Source organism: Schistocerca gregaria, chromosome 3, assembly GCF_023897955.1.
Source record: "Schistocerca gregaria isolate iqSchGreg1 chromosome 3, iqSchGreg1.2, whole genome shotgun sequence".
Classification (NCBI taxonomy): domain Eukaryota; kingdom Metazoa; phylum Arthropoda; class Insecta; order Orthoptera; family Acrididae; genus Schistocerca; species Schistocerca gregaria.
In genome coordinates this window covers 143,134,671-143,150,976 of record NC_064922.1, presented here as the reverse complement: position 1 = coordinate 143,150,976, position 16,306 = coordinate 143,134,671, and the positions used below count along the sequence as shown (strand labels likewise).

General features: G+C 45.2%; 1 protein-coding gene across 1 annotated transcript in view; it reads right to left on the bottom strand.

Moving 5' to 3' along the window:
* LOC126355286 (uncharacterized) overlaps positions 1 to 16,306 on the bottom strand; it is a 51,643-nt gene that overhangs the window by 16,140 nt on the left and 19,197 nt on the right. The window lies entirely within an intron of this gene.

Genomic DNA, 16,306 nt, shown 5'->3' with positions numbered 1-16,306 from the left:
GGCAATCAGTCCAAGAGGGCTCTTAAAATCTTTGTGTAGATAGGGAAGAGAAGAGGGCCTATAACACTTTGTTGGCCGGATATCACTTCTATTTCATGCTATGACTTTTCAACAGTTACTACGAACTGTGACCATTCTGGCAATAAACAACGAATCCAGTGACACAACTAAGTCGATACTCCATGGGGACGCAATTTAATTAGAGATCGCTTGTGAGAAACGGTGTCGAAAGCCTTCTGTAAATCTAAAAATATGGAATCAATCTGACATCCGAGGTCGATAGCACTTATTACTTTGTCAGAATAGTTGTGTACCACAGGAGCGATATTTTCTGAATCCGTGTTGGTTGGTGGACAATCAATCGTTTTCTTCGAGGTAATTTATACTGTTCAAACACAGTATATGTTCCAGTATCGTACTGTAAATCGAGGTTAGTGATATGGCTCTGTAATTCAGTGTATTATTCCTACTTATTTCCTGGGTATTGTTGTGAGTAATGCAACTTTCAAGTCTTTAGGTACGCATCTTTCGACGAGCGATTCGTTGTACATGATTGATTAGTACGAAGCTATTGTATCAGCGTCCTCTGAAAGGAACCTGACTGGTATCCAATCTGGACCGGAGGCCTCGCCTTTATCAAGTGATTTAAGCTGCTTCGCCACAACGAGGATACTACATCTAAGTTCCTCATGTTGGCAGTTGTTCTTATTCGAATATCTCTATAAGTTTTCTGACCGATTCTGACACAGCGTTTCTTGTGGAAACTATGTGAAAAGCGTCTCGTTAAATTTCAGCGTTCTGTAAAACGTCGCCAGTCCTGGGGTTTTTGTGTTTTTTTAAGTTTGGCGTGCTTTTTTCGTTGCTCCTGCAGCAGTCTCTGACTTGTTCTGCGTTCCATGGTGGATTAGTACAGTCTGTTATTACAGGGTGTGGCGCTTAAATCAGGACAAATGAAACTCTTTTCCGAAGCAAATTTGCTAAAACAAAATACAAATGAAAATCCTTTTATATATAATTAGTGGTATCTTTCAAGAGTAACATTATTGGATGTAATCCCCTTCAGCCGCAATCGCCGTCTCCAATCTTGTCCTGAAGCGATCGCACTCACTCTTTAAAACAGCGCTGTCCACATTCGCGAGTGTTGCTTCGATAAGGGTGAGTAGTGAGGCGACATTAAGGTGCCTCTGTTATGGGTAACTCTTTCGACTACCATCCCATTATGATAATCGAAGAGGGTCAAAATCTGGGCTATTCGGGGGCCAGAACTCATTTGACCATAACATGTCAGCGTTATCTGAGAGCCAGTTTCGGACTAAATAGCTGGTATGAGGTCCTCCTCTGCCATCCGGCGAATTGTTCGCTCGCTGACATTCAATACTGACACAAATTTCCTCAGCGATTGCCACGGGGTCTCCGAAATCAGTGCCTGAGCTTTTTTGATGACAGTCGTAGATCGTGAGACGCGTTTCCTCGAATGAGGTTTCCTCGCCGGGTTAGCGGAACCTTCCCTAGATTTCTACGCAGCATTATACCTGGTCACAATATCGTAAACAGTTGATCTCGGACACCCTAAGAATTGATGTATTTCAGTGAGCGAACGCCTTGCGCGAAGACACCTTGATAATCGCGGCTCTTCGGTTGTACTCCGAACTCGTCCGTAACATCTCGCCCATTTTGAGGTTCTGACTGTTTACTAGATGCTTATGGCCTTAAAGAACGCCAATCGCGACCTCCGGCGTAACTACAATATGGCGGGAAATTCAAACTGAAATTTATCCGAATTTAAGCGCCTCAGCTGTAACTCGTTTGGTATGCATCTCTCATTTGCCATTGTTACTATTTCATTGAATTTAAACCACATCTGTTCTACTTACATGGTCAGATTGGAAGGGGTAGAAGAATGTGTTAGGAATTCGTGAAGGTAATTTTTGTTTCCAGAAACAATGTGCACAAGATTTTCCAAGATGCCACTCCAGGCGGGTGTAAACTGAATGCGCACAACGGAAAATAATAAAGGCTAAAATGAAGATTTGGCCCTGTCTGACTACCTCCTGAAGCAGATCTTAGGATCTCTTCATTCTATAAATTAAACCAAAACATAAATAAATAGTGAAGGCAACTAATCCTACTAAATTATAAACGTTGTTCCTACTTATATATTTATTGTAGATTAAAAGAAATTATTTAAATTACAAATTTCACATTTCCTAAGTAAAATTACTAATCAACTGCCCAACTCTACCACTTGCTATGACTGCGAAGTCTAATACCAATAACGCGAAATGACTGACATCATCTACACTCCTGGAAATTGAAATAAGAACACCGTGAATTCATTGTCCCAGGAAGGGGAAACTTTATTGACACATTCCTGGCGTCAGATACATCACATGATCACACTGACAGAACCACAGGCACATAGACACAGGCAACAGAGCATGCACAATGTCGGCACTAGTACAGTGTATATCCACCTTTCGCAGCAATGCAGGCTGCTATTCTCCCATGGAGACGATCGTAGAGATGCTGGATGTAGTCCTGTGGAACGGCTTGCCATGCCATTTCCACCTGGCGCCTCAGTTGGACCAGCGTTCGTGCTGGACGTGCAGACCGCGTGAGACGACGCTTCATCCAGTCCCAAACATGCTCAATGGGGGACAGATCCGGAGATCTTGCTGGCCAGGGTAGTTGACTTACACCTTCTAGAGCACGTTGGGTGGCACGGGATACATGCGGACGTGCATTGTCCTGTTGGAACAGCAAGTTCCCTTGCCGGTCGAGGAATGGTAGAACGATGGGTTCGATGACGGTTTGGATGTACCGTGCACTATTCAGTGTCCCCTCGACGATCACCAGAGGTGTACGGCCAGTGTAGGAGATCGCTCCCCACACCATGATGCCGGGTGTTGGCCCTGTGTGCCTCGGTCGTATGCAGTCCTGATTGTGGGGCGCACCTGCACGGCGCCAAACACGCATACGACCATCATTGGCACCAAGGCAGAAGCGACTCTCATCGCTGAAGACGACACGTCTCCATTCGTCCCTCCATTCACGCCTGTCGCGACACCACTGGAGGCGGGCTGCACGATGTTGGGGCGTGAGCGAAAGACGGCATAACGGTGTGCGGGACCGTAGCCCAGCTTCATGGAGACGGTTGCGAATGGTCCTCGCCGATACCCCAGGAGCAACAGTGTCCCTAATTTGCTGGGAAGTGGCGGTGCGGTCCCCTACGGCACTGCGTAGGATCCTACGGTCTTGGCGTGCATCCGTGCGTCGCTGCGGTCCGGTCCCAGGTCGACGGGCACGTGCACCTTCCGCCGACCACTGGCGACAACATCGATGTACTGTGGAGACCTCACGCCCCACGTGTTGAGCAATTCGGCGGTACGTCCACCCGGCCTCCCGCATGCCCACTGTACGCCCTCGTTCAAAGTCCGTCAACTGCACATACGGTTCACGTCCACGCTGTCGCGGCATGCTACCAGTGTTAAAGACTGCGGTGGAGCTCCGTATGCCACGGCAAACTGGCTGACACTGACGGCGGCAGTGCACAAATGCTGCGCAGCTAGCGCCATTCGACGGCCAACACCGCGGTTCCTGGTGTGTCCGCTGTGCCGTGCGTGTGATCATTGCTTGTACAGTCCTCTCGCAGTGTCCGGAGCAAGTATGGTGGGTCTGACACACCGGTGTCAATGTGTTCTTTTTTCCATTTCCAGGAGTGTACATACCAAACACTAGAAGATACTACTTTGAGAGATAATATACGGTGGTGTGGAACCTCAGTGGAAATAAACTAATGTGATCACAGATGTTTAGCTTTTATAGCCCTAATAAGCCGAAGCAGTTTGCGATAGCACCGTATGTGTTGCGTCCGATGCGTCGAAGTAATCGTTCTCCTACTCGTCTGCGACGATGGAAGAACTCCAGCCACAATTAATCTCTTTCAAAGACTAGAACGGCAGAAGGCGGTCCTCTGACTAATATACGACAATACAGTCTTCTCTTCTCTGTGTTCTACAGACGAGAAACACGAACTCCCAATCACAAGGACGGAGTTCAGATAACGTCTCAAAGTAAGTATAGGCAGAGGAAGGGCTCTCAATTACTGAACGCTGCGTACTCAACGACGACTTCCAACCCGGAGATGAAGTCCAGAATCGTATAGGTTCGCAACAGTACAGTAACTAACTGTTCTAACTATAAACTCTCCTGAGAGCAAAGACAGAAAGTCCGTCTGGACCAACAAAGCTGATACGAGCGAACGCCACACACGGGCACTCTCTCCAGCGCTGGCTTTCCAGCAAGGCTCACCTCCCCACCATCGTAATTCCGGAAACGAATCATATTCCCGAAACCACGGAATATTCTCCCTCTCTACAGATTCTTCCGAATTCCGACCAACCATATTTTTGCCTTTTGTTGTCTAGAGCGGAAATTTTGCGAGGAAAAACGTATACTCGTACAATGGCACGCTTCTGAGTAAAAATCCTTGGAAATAACTCAGCCTGCGTGGCTTCCGAGGTGCCGCTTCTTCGTTCCTCTCACCTGCGACCACGTTTTCCGTAGTTTCTGAAGTATAATCCTTCCGGTTCGGCTACAATACCGGCCGGTCGCGCGGCTTTGTGCTGCACCGCTTAGGTGCTACGACGTCCATGTTCTACTTCCTGTGTTTAAGCAGGACCGACGCACCTGTGTGGGCCTTCCACCCAGGGCTTGAGTTCCGTCTGCCATTTCATTTCCACTGTCGTTCTAACCTCTACTAGTATGATAATAAAGACACTCCGTCACCTTACATGCAATAAACGTTAACAATTACTTACAAGGTGTATGTGACAATATCAGTCTCCTTTATATATTCATATATACGATGTGCAACCTATCAAATTATATCTAACTGTGGTTGTAGTTCACGGCAAAGTATGTAGATGATTGCTTGTAAGGCGCGAAATTATAGCCACCTTACAATTTTTATCTAGATTAGACCAGTAGTACCTCCTGCGTGATTGTGGAACACATTTATTCTAAAAACAATGTGGAGGCAAAAAGAGCTGTGTGTCACATCTGGCGCACCTCTGGCTCCTTTCGTTGCATTGTGAGAGAGATGTAACTCAAGGATATTCTGCTCCTCTCTAGTAGCTCCAAGGAACCGCCGAGCACAACGTCTCCATCCGAGAATCGGATCCCTACCACCAGTGTTGCATGCCTACACTTCGTGAGACACTGCGGAGAGATTAGGGATTTAATCCAGGAAACTGGCGCCACCTCTGATGGCTTTGTTACTAAACTGAATGAACATTCCCGTGTAGTTTTATAAACGTATCTCTGCCGAGTATCTTGAAGAGAAGCGACCCAGAGAAAGGCAAGTGATGCGTCGTATCTCATTCCCCTGTAACCTGCAGTGCTCGTGAGAGCAGCGGTCGCCCTTTGGAACGAAACCCTCTCGTGTTTCGAGACAGTTGGAAGGTTTCCGCTGTAACCGACGCCCGCTCCGCCGAGCTGCAGCGCGTGGGAATGGCTGGCGGCTGGGAAGATATACCCCTTCCGTGACAAATACTGACGTCTCGGAAACAGTGACAAGGAAACTGTCTACACAGTAAAATCTGGGGCTTACTGTCTTGTTTTGCGATATTTGTAGAGTGCTCATGCATAGCAAAGCTGTGAACACACCCCTGAATCAACGAGTCTTACACACAGACACACAGAAAGTCAAACAATGTACACTACTGGTCAATGAAATTGCTTCACCAAGAAATGTAGGGTTTCGCAGGGATCGAATGAAGGGTAGAGCCACGGGTCGTTACACATCTGAAATGTAACGTCCACTGTTCAAAGTGCCGTCAATGCGAACAAGAGGTGACCGAGACGTATCACCAATGGCACCCCATACCATCACGCCGGGTGATACTCCAGTATGGCGATGATAAATACACGCTTCCAACGTGCTTTCACCCCGATGTCGCCAAACACGAATGCGACCATCATGATGCTGTAAACAGGGCCTGGATTCATCCGAAAAAATGACGTTTTCCATTCGTGCACCCAGGTTCGTCGTTGAGTAAACCATCGCAGGCGCTCCTGTCTCTGACACAGCGTCAATGGTAACCGCAGCCATGGTCTCCGAGCTGATAGTCCATGCTGCTGGAAACGTCGTCGAACTGTCGTGCAGATGGTTGTTGTCTTGCAAACGTCCCCATCTACTGACTCAGGGATCGTGACGTGGCTGCACGATCCGTCACAGCCATGCGGATAAGATGCCTGTCATCTCGACTGCTAGTGATACGAGGCCTTTGGGAGCCAACACGGCGTTCCGTATTACCCTCCTGAAGCCACCGATTCCATATTCTGCTAACAGCCATTGCATCTCGACCAATACGAGCAGCAATGTCGCGATACGATAAACCGCAATAGCAATAGGCTACAATCTAACCTTTAAATGTGTGTGAAATCTTATGGGGCTCAACTGCTAAGGTCATCAGTCTCTAAGCTTACACACTACTTAATCTAAATTATCCTAAGGACAAACACACACACCCATGCCCGAGGGAGGACTCGAACCTCCGCCGGTACCAGCCGCACAGTCCATGACTGCAGCGTCTTAAACCGCTGGGATCTAACTTTTATCAAAGTTGGAAACGTGATGGTACGCTTTTCTCCTCCTTACACGAGGCACCACATCAACGTTTCACCAGGCAACGCCGGTCAACTGCTGTTTTTGTATGAGAAATCGGTTGGAAACTTTCCTCATGTCAGCACGTTGTAGGTGTCGCCACCGGCGCCAACCTTGTGTGAATGCTCTGAAGAGCTGATCATTTGCATATCATAGCATCTTCTTCCTGTCGGTTAACTTCCAAGTCTGCAGCACGTCATCTTCGTGGTGTAGCAATTTTAATGGCCAGTAGTGTACATATATCCACAGTGGCATTAGAAAACTCAGGTTAAGATTCTATGTACACATTAAAAGAAAGAATCCAGACAGACTTACGAACCAAAGAGTCGATTTCTTTGATAAAAACAGTTTAGCCAGAACGGAGACAACGAAAGGGACTGGAGAACTCAAAACTGATCTGAAATTGGCAGGAATCAAACATCTCCAAAACGGTGAAATCTTCAGATCAAGAATTCACACATAGCAACGGCCAAGACGAAACAGCAAAGAAGAAAACAGGAACAACATGGTCTGAAGAGAGAAAAGAAGTCCACAGGACGAGAATGACAGATACATGGTGCTAAAGGAAGGTGAATGGACACTTATACGTACTGGGCATAGTCCTAATGGACTTATCCGCAAATATTAAATTGTAAAGATGCACAACTATACCCATGAATACCCGCCGATACCTGCACCGTCACAGGCATCTATACTTAGTCTTGCGTTACAGTGGTTAGACAAAAATATGGGAACATAGCGAAAAATTTATGCTTGAACATGCATGCAGATGTCAGCGAAGCCTGTTAAGGTGTTGCTGTTGTATTTGACCACGAACATCATCAGTGCAATGGTCTCTATACATTGCAAGAGTCGATCGTGGTCAGAACAGCGTCCATTGTAGTTGTGAGTGCGTTATGTCTGGGCTACGTCAATTAAGAGTTGGATAAAATGTTGGTGCTCATACGGGTACTTCCGTAGCCATGGTAGCCGAAGTGTTTGCTGTTATAAGCGCCACCGTATTGAAGATTTATACCGCATACAGGGAAAGATGAAAAACGTGATCCACTAAGTCAGAATGCTGACGAAAGTGTGTGTTGAGTGATCGTGACAGTTAGCCATTGGAGAGGACTTTGACGAAAAATAACAGGACCAGAGCTGAAAAAAATTGCTGCAGAACGAATGTCGCACTCGCGAACCCTGCTACCAGTAAAACAATGAGAAGGGAACTGAAGGACGAGCTGGGTTACCAAAACCACATCCCAGTGATTGAAATGCCCCTAATAGGGAAACTTGAACTACGGATCAGTGGAAGAAAGTAATTTGGTCGGATTGAGTCTCGTTTCATACTGTTTCCAACTTCTGAAAGAGTTTACGTCTGGCGCACGCCGTGACAACCCTACAGTGCAGACTGCCTCCCGTCACGCGTGAAACATGGCGGGCTTTCGGTGATGATTTCGGCAGACATATCACGGTATTCTATGGTTACTCGGCAAGCTCGAATTACTGCCAGGAGCTGTGTGAGCATTTGGCTGATCAGGCCCCTCCCACGGTACAATATTAGTTTCCCAGTGATGATGCTGTGTCCCAGGACGGCAGGATCCGTACTCACACACGTCCCATCGTCGGCAACTGGTTTCTTGAGCACCAGGACGGGCTGTCGCATCTGTCCTGGCCGGCACGGTCACCAGATCTTAATAGTATTGAGCCTTTGTGGTCTACTTTGGAGAAAGGGTGACCGGTCGCTATCCACTTCCGTCATAGTTACCAGAACTTACCTATATTTTGCAGGAAGAATGGTGCAAAGGTTCCCTTGAAAATCATACATAACCTACACTACTGGCCATTAAAATTGCTACACCACGAAGACGACGTGCTACAGACGCGGAATTTAACCGACAGGGAGAAGATGCTGTGATATGTGAATGATTAGTTTTTCAGAGCATTCACAAAAGGTTGGCGCCGGTGGCGACACCTTCAGCGTGCTGGCATGAGGAAAGTTTCCAACCGATTTCTCATAGAAAAACAGCAGTTGACCCGGGTTGCCTGGTGAATCGTTGTTGTGTTGCCTCGTGTAAGGAGGAGAAATGCGTACCATCACGTTTCCGACTTTGATAGAGGTCGGATTGTAGTCTATCGCGATTGCGGTTTATCGTATCGCGACATTGCTGCTCGCGTTGGTCGAGATCCAATGACTGTTATTAGAATATTGAATCGGTGGGTTCAGGAGAGTAATACGGAACCCCGTGCTGCATCCCAACGGCCTCGTATCACTAGCATTCAAGATGACAGGCATCTTATCCGCGTGGCTGTAACGGATCGTGCAGCCACGTTTCTATCCCTGGGTCAACAGATGGGTACGTTTGCAAGACAACAACCATCTTTATGAACAGCTGGACGACGTTTCCAGCAGCATGGACTATCACTCGGAGACTAAGGCTGCTGTGGTTACCCCTGACGCTGCATCACAGATAGGAGCACCTGCGAAGGTGTACTCAACAACGAACCTGGGTGCACGAATGACAAAATGTCATTTTTTCGGATGGATCCAGGTTCTGTTTACAGCATCATGATGGTCGCATCCGTGTTTGGCGACATCGCGGTGAGTGCACATTGGAAGCGTGTATTCGTCATCGCCATACTGGCGTAATACCCGGCGTGGTGGTATGCGGTGTCATTTGTTACACGTCTGGGTCACCTCTTGTTCGCAATGACGGCACTTTGAACAGTGGACGTTACATTTCAGATGTGTTACGACCCGTGGCTCTAACCTTCATTTGATCCCTCGAAACCCTGCATTTCAGCAGGATAATGCACGATTGCATGTTGCAGGTCCTATACGGGCCTTTCTGGATAAAGAAAATGTTCGACTGCTGCCCTGGCCAGTACATTCTCCAGATCTCTGCCCAATTGAAAACGTCTGGTCAATGGTGGCCGAGCAACTGGCTCGTCACAATACGCCAGTTACTACTCTTGATGAATTGTGGTATCGTGTTGAATCTACATGGGCAGCTGTACCTGTACACGCCATCCAAGCTGTTTGACTCAATGCTCAAGCGTATCAAGGCCGGTATACGGTCAGAAGTGGTCGGTTGTTCTGGGTACTGATTTCTCAGGATGTATGCACCCAAACTGCGTGAAAATGTAATCACATGTCAGTTCTAGTATAATATATTTGTCCAGTGAATACCCGCTTGTCATCTGCATTTCTTCTTGGTGTAGCAATTTTAATAGCCAGTAGTTTATATTTATCGATTCCGAGACGACTGGGAACTGTTCTGAATGTCAACGGGTTTCCTACCCGTGTTAGGCGTGGTAATGGGCTGTGTATCTGGCGATTCCACAGTTTGTCCACTCACTGCATATATTTTTCGAAGTTTGGTACGGTGTAATGGAATGGATATCTAAGAACTTGGGAAATGTGAGACATGGTCGCAATGTCCAGGGATGACGAGTAACCCATACCTCCCAGTAGTGGAAAGTGAGCAACTTCTCGTTGTACTAAACGCGCTAAGTTTGAGAGGGGCATCCTCGTGCGCTTAGGGAGGGGGGGGGGGGGGGGAAGAGGGGCGTGAACAGTCCCTAAAAACGGATGAATCACTTTCTGGTCAACAGCGTAGCATGCAGAAAGAAACTGAGAGCCCACTGCGTCGAAGATCCTCGAAATGTCGCGTCATGATGGAACGTGTCCTACAGATGAACACGTTGGAAAATGGCTACTGCAAACCATCTAACGGTCTGATCACAGTGGAAGAAAAAGAGGAAGATGCTGATGATCAAGACGGCAATGGAACGAACTACACTGTTATCAATCGTGTAATAATTCTACCATCTAGTTATTCAAATGCCAAGTATGAAATACGTCTACAGTCCACCTCGCACGTAAACGGTTCACAACTAAGGCGCCTTTTTTACAGTTTGAAAGACGTAGGAATGTGTTTAAACGTTTGTTAAGCTCATATTTGGAAGTGATGGGTAAATAGACGGAAAATTACTGTGTCTTTTAGTTTATATTTAGCTGTGGAAACTAAAAAAACGAACAGTTTTTAAGGCGCATCTTTGGTGAAAGACGTCCACTATTTTGTTCATCGCCAACTGTGAACTTTTGCAGCGTTTTGTACAGAGTGTCGCAGGAGGAATGGTCAATATTCAAGGATATGACAAGAATGATCGCTCGACACATAGAAGTCTAGTAAACATGAGTATTAAAATGCGTACCTCAAGAGTTATGAACACTTGTTCATGTTCGGTACTCAGAAACAAATTTCTTCTCATGCCTATCAAAATGTGTACCAAAGTGCGTACATTAACAACTATGAGCACTTTTCATCTTCCCTTGTGCAGAACACGTCTGTCCTGCTGAAGAAGTTCTTATAGCTCTTAAGGCGACCAGTAGATGGAAAGTGTCAAAACATCCAGTTTCAAATCTTTGTCTTAAACAATTCTGTGTTATTTTCTGAACCAGAAAACTTTTACTTATAGGAAATTTTACCGAAGAAAATTCGAAAATCAGAGAAACACACGACGAAACCCCCATGTAACACACAATTCTGTTAAAAACAGAGTTTTGTTCTCACTTGTATTTTTTTAAAATAAATTTTAGTCTGTAATATCTTAGTGACACAAGATTACTACAGAAGTAATTACACGGCAGAACTCAAAACCTAAATGAAAGTTGTAACAACTGTATATACGAAAGATTAGCAAAAACTGTTCTGGAAAGACTAAATGCTTTGAAAATAAGTGTTCTGGAAGCTTCGCAGTGCGATAGTACAGTGTCAAGGTTTAAGGTTATGGAATTGATGCGAGTGCCAGGGGAATAAATATTCAAAGAACTTCAAATGTCACTGACCGCAGAAGACTCTTCGAAGCAGAGAAATGAGTATTTGAAGCCACCAAAGAAGGGAGAATAAGAAGAAGTCTGTAAAAGAAAAGGAAGGGAGAACAACACCAGAAACAAGATGAAAATTGCTCTGAGGCGGATTAGTGTAATGCAGGATAGATAGAGAAACAAGCTCTAATTTGAAAGAACAGGAAGTTTTGAAAAGAAAGGAAGGGAGGAAAACACCATAAACAAGACGAAAGCGGACTGGCGATGCATTAGTGTTATACAGGATACGGAGAGAAACGAGGTTTAACTTCGAGTTTACCGGAATTCAGTTTTCTGGTGTTCTGGTATACATTGGATACAATCTATTAAAGATGGTGGGCTGAAATTTTGTATACCTCCTTAAAAAATAGTTTAACTAAAAAGTAACTGTTCTTATGACTTAAATTTGAAAATTAAAGACTTTTTTTAAGAAAACGTACGAGTTAATTACTGGAATTTTCGACAATCATTATCAAGAACTTTTTGAACCATAATTTATGACAGCAACATCTTTTTAAAATTCTATTTTAAATTTAAAAGTGTGAATAACTTCCATAAAAAGTCTAGTTTCTATTTTTTTAAATTTGAGTATGTGTACCTATGCTGTATATAAATAATTAACGTGCTTTATTTCACTGGCAGCAAAGAATACATACCAAAAGGTGTGGTTCATACATCAAATTGTTCGCAAAATGTCTGTCAAAAGATGATGAGCATTACACGGGCTTACAGCTCTTATTCTTTGAACTAGAATATTAAAGAAACTGACAAATTTTTCAAGATTTCTCCTTTTGTTCACACACCAGTCCTCTTCAAGAATACATTGTGGACTCCGCGCTTACTAGACTATTTTTTTCTTCAGATGATCCTCCGTGTCGTATGTCTGAACGCTGACCATTTAGCCTGGGACACCCCACATGTGAAACGGACTAATTTCTCGTGGTAATGATCCAAGTTTCAGACCTATTTGTCGCCTTCAGCAGAAAATTATATGCTTGAAAGAGTACCTTGCGAACATCGATGTAAAGTAAAGAAATGAAGATTAATGCTTATCGTCCTATCAACTTCGAGGGCTTTGGAGACGGAGCACAATCTCGATTTGTGAAAGGAAAACGGTCGTCTCCTTCTAAAGGAACCATCCCGGAATTTGGCCGGACAGGGCTTAAAACCACAGTTCTCCCGAATGCGAGTAAACTGTATCACCACTTCTGCAGTGTGAGAGCGCTCTGCGCTGTACCGCATTGTATGCAGTGCAGAGATTTCATGAGAGCAAAAAAGGACACCTAAATTGTGCCGTACTGACTATATATGAGGTGTTGTGAATAGTTACCATCGCACCAGGACCAAACACCCACATCGATGCATATGCTCACTAGTTTCTTAGAAGAACGGACTCCTGTTTCGTAGCAATGCTTTCGCCACCTGGCCGATGCGATATCGGGTAGAACAGGGCAGAACAGAGGTACGAGGTCTCTTACCTCGTAATTAGGTGTCTCTAGGCAGGCATTTGGGCAAAGTTCGAGAGCAGTCACATCGTCGTCTCACACAGTGCATACAGCAAGCGTTGAAATATGAGGCAGTCGGCACGTAGCTTCGAAGGCGGCCGTGACTAAGAGCGAGTTGACTCAGGAGGGACTCTCACGCCACGGGCAAATTAGCACAGCTGCGGCAGGGACACCTAGAAAGCTAAGTACGCACCTCGTCCACAGGCGACCGCTAAGCCGAGCTTCCGCTGTGTGCGAGATGTGTGTCCGCCACAGAGGATGAGCGGTTTTCAAACCCCTGGGGTAGCAGGAATCGTGGGTTTGAGCTCGTTGACGAGATGTGGTGCCACTCAAATCTATGGACACAACCGCTGTTGTACGGAATTCCAAAGATGTAACGACACATTATTAACCAGGCGTTTTGAATCGTCAGTGTATTCTTCGGCATACCAACTCTTAAACTGAGTCCAGTTTTTCAAAATCTATGGATCCCAGATCACGTGGTAATTAAAACTCATTAATATTCAGACATACATCGCGTAAAAAAGGCCAGAAAGGACTTGCGCTTTGAGTTTTTTTTATGTCATCAGTCATCTGACTGGTTTGATGCGGCTCGCCACGAATTCCTCTCTTGTGCCAGCCTCTTCATCTCAGACCAGCACATGCAGCCTACGTCCTCAGTTTTTCGCTGGACGTATTCCAGTCTCTGTGTTCCCCTACAGTTTTTGCCCTTACAGCTCCCTCTAGTATCATGGAAGTCATTCCCTGATGTCTTAACAGATGTCCTATCATTCTGTCCGTTCTCCTTGTCAGTGTTTTCCACATACACCTTTCCTATCCGATTCTGCGCAAAACCTCCACATTCCTTCCCATATCAGTCAATCTAATTTTCAGTAGTCGTCTGTAGCATCAAAACTCGAATGCTTCGATTCTCTTCTGTTCCGCTTTCCCCACATTCCACGTTTCACTACCGTACAGTGCTGTACTCTAGACGTACATTCTCAGAAATTTCTTCCTCAAATTAAGGCCTATATTTGCCATTGCTAGTCTGCTTTTGATGTCCTCCTTGCTCTGTCCGTCATTGCTTATTTTGCTGCCTTCTGTACTTCTTGACCGTCAATCCTGATGTTAAGTTTCTCGCTGTTCTCATTTCAGCTACTTCTCATTACTTTCATCGATTTACTCTCAACCATATTTTGTACTCATTAGATTGTTCATTTCATTCAGCAGATCATGTAATTCTTGTTCATATTCACTCAGGATAGCAATGTCATCAGCCAATCCTTTCAGCTTTCGCCTTGAATTTTAATTCCACTCCTCAGCCTCTCTTTTTATTTCCATCATTGCTTTTCGACGTACAGATTGAACAGTAGGGGCAAAAGAAGACTACATCCCTGTTTTACACCCTTTTGTAATCTGAGCACTTCTTTCTTGGTCGTCCACTTTTATTATTCCCCCTTGACTCTTGTACATATTCTACATTACCCCTCTCCCCCTACAGCTTATCCCTATTTTCCTCAGAATTACGAACATCTTGCACCATTTTGCATTGTCGAACGATTTTTCCAGGTCGACAAATCCTTGATTTTTCTTTAGTGCCGTACAAACTTAATTACGTACATTTGTAATAGAAATGCAGGCTCAAAGACATGGTGCAATCCATTTAAGTCTAGGAATGAGCAAAACATATCGATTAAATTTATGTCGATATATTCCAAGACATCGATAATTGACATCTAAATTAGAATTATCGACATTATTTCTAGTAGAAATTAAATATGAATACCGAAAAAGCGATATTTTTTATTGTATGTCTTTTCGTTAGTCGTGGGTACTATAGTACTCAACGGCAGGTTTCTTGCCCATTCCAGCTACTACGAATCATTGCAATCTGACAGTAAATGTTTTACACTGGGCTTACTTTAATTTCGTATTCAGCACCAGATTTGTGCTTGAATACATATACTTCATATTCATGAAAGCTCGCTACTTCTGCGTGTCAGTTGTCAGTTCGGTCGTTGCAAATTACAGGTATGAGGTGCAAAACGCACACGGGAGTGGTGTAAATTACTACTCACTGCTCCCAACTACGAGGTAGAATGTGCACTCTCCGTACCCCGGACCGCAGATCGTGGTCTCGCGGTCACGTTCTCGCCTCCCAGGCACGGAGTCCAGAGCTCGATTCCCGGCGGGGTCAGTGATTTTCACCTGCCTCGAGATGACTGCGTGTTTGTGTTGTCCTCATCATTTCATCATCATTCATGAAAGTGGGGAGACTGGACAGTGCAAAGATTGGGAGCTTGTACGGGCGCGGATAACCGCGCAATTGAGCGCCCCCCAAATCAGACATCATCATCATCCTTACCCCCGGAGTGCCTGAATCAAGAAAAGATAGATGCACTGAGAAAGTAATGTAGACTTGGCACAAAAATCACACACGTTAATGTACTATTTTGGTGCATTGCGGACCCCCCCCCCCCCCCACCCCCGCCCCCCAACCATCACGGAATTTTGGCGATCTATCGCGCCGATTGGATAGAATTTGGCGCAATTATTCTCAGGAGGGTAACCAACTGTGTCAAGGCGGATAACGGCTAGAGGTGGACCAGTGCGCTATTAACTTGCTCAGTTTGTCAAGCTGCTTCTCTAAAATAAATTATCCAATTTTCCTGAAATTGTAATCGTTTATTTGTTTGCACAGCCGGCCGGAGTGGTCGTGCTGTTCTAGGCGCTACAGTCTGGAGCTGAGCACCCGCTACGGTCGCAGGTTCGAATCCTGCATCTAGCATGGATGTGTGTGACGTCCTTAGGTTAGTTAGGTTTAATTAGTTCTAAGTTCTAGGGGACTGATGAACTCAGGCATTTGAACATTTTGTTTGCACAATTACATCACTTCCACCGATTTCCGTCAAATTCGAATAATTCCTTCGTGTTGCGCCGTTATTTTTTTTTTAGTGCATGTGATATAAATGGCTGTAGTTTTTTGTTGCATTAACTTGGAAGCTTAACTCTTTTACTCAGCCAATGGACCGTAACCTTAGTATGTGACGTTTAAATGGTTCTAATGGCTCTGAGCACTATGGGACTTAACATCATCAATCATCAGTCCCATAGACTTAGAACTGCTTAAACCTAGGGACATCTAACATATTCATGCCCCAGGCAGGATTCGAACCTGCGACCGTAGCAAGTATGTGACGTAAATATAAACTTGATACGTCTACCCGTTCCTGAGAAAGAGGGATCATAACAGGCAGCCATACAGATGGACAACAAAGTCATACTACAAGGAGTTACAGAAACCTA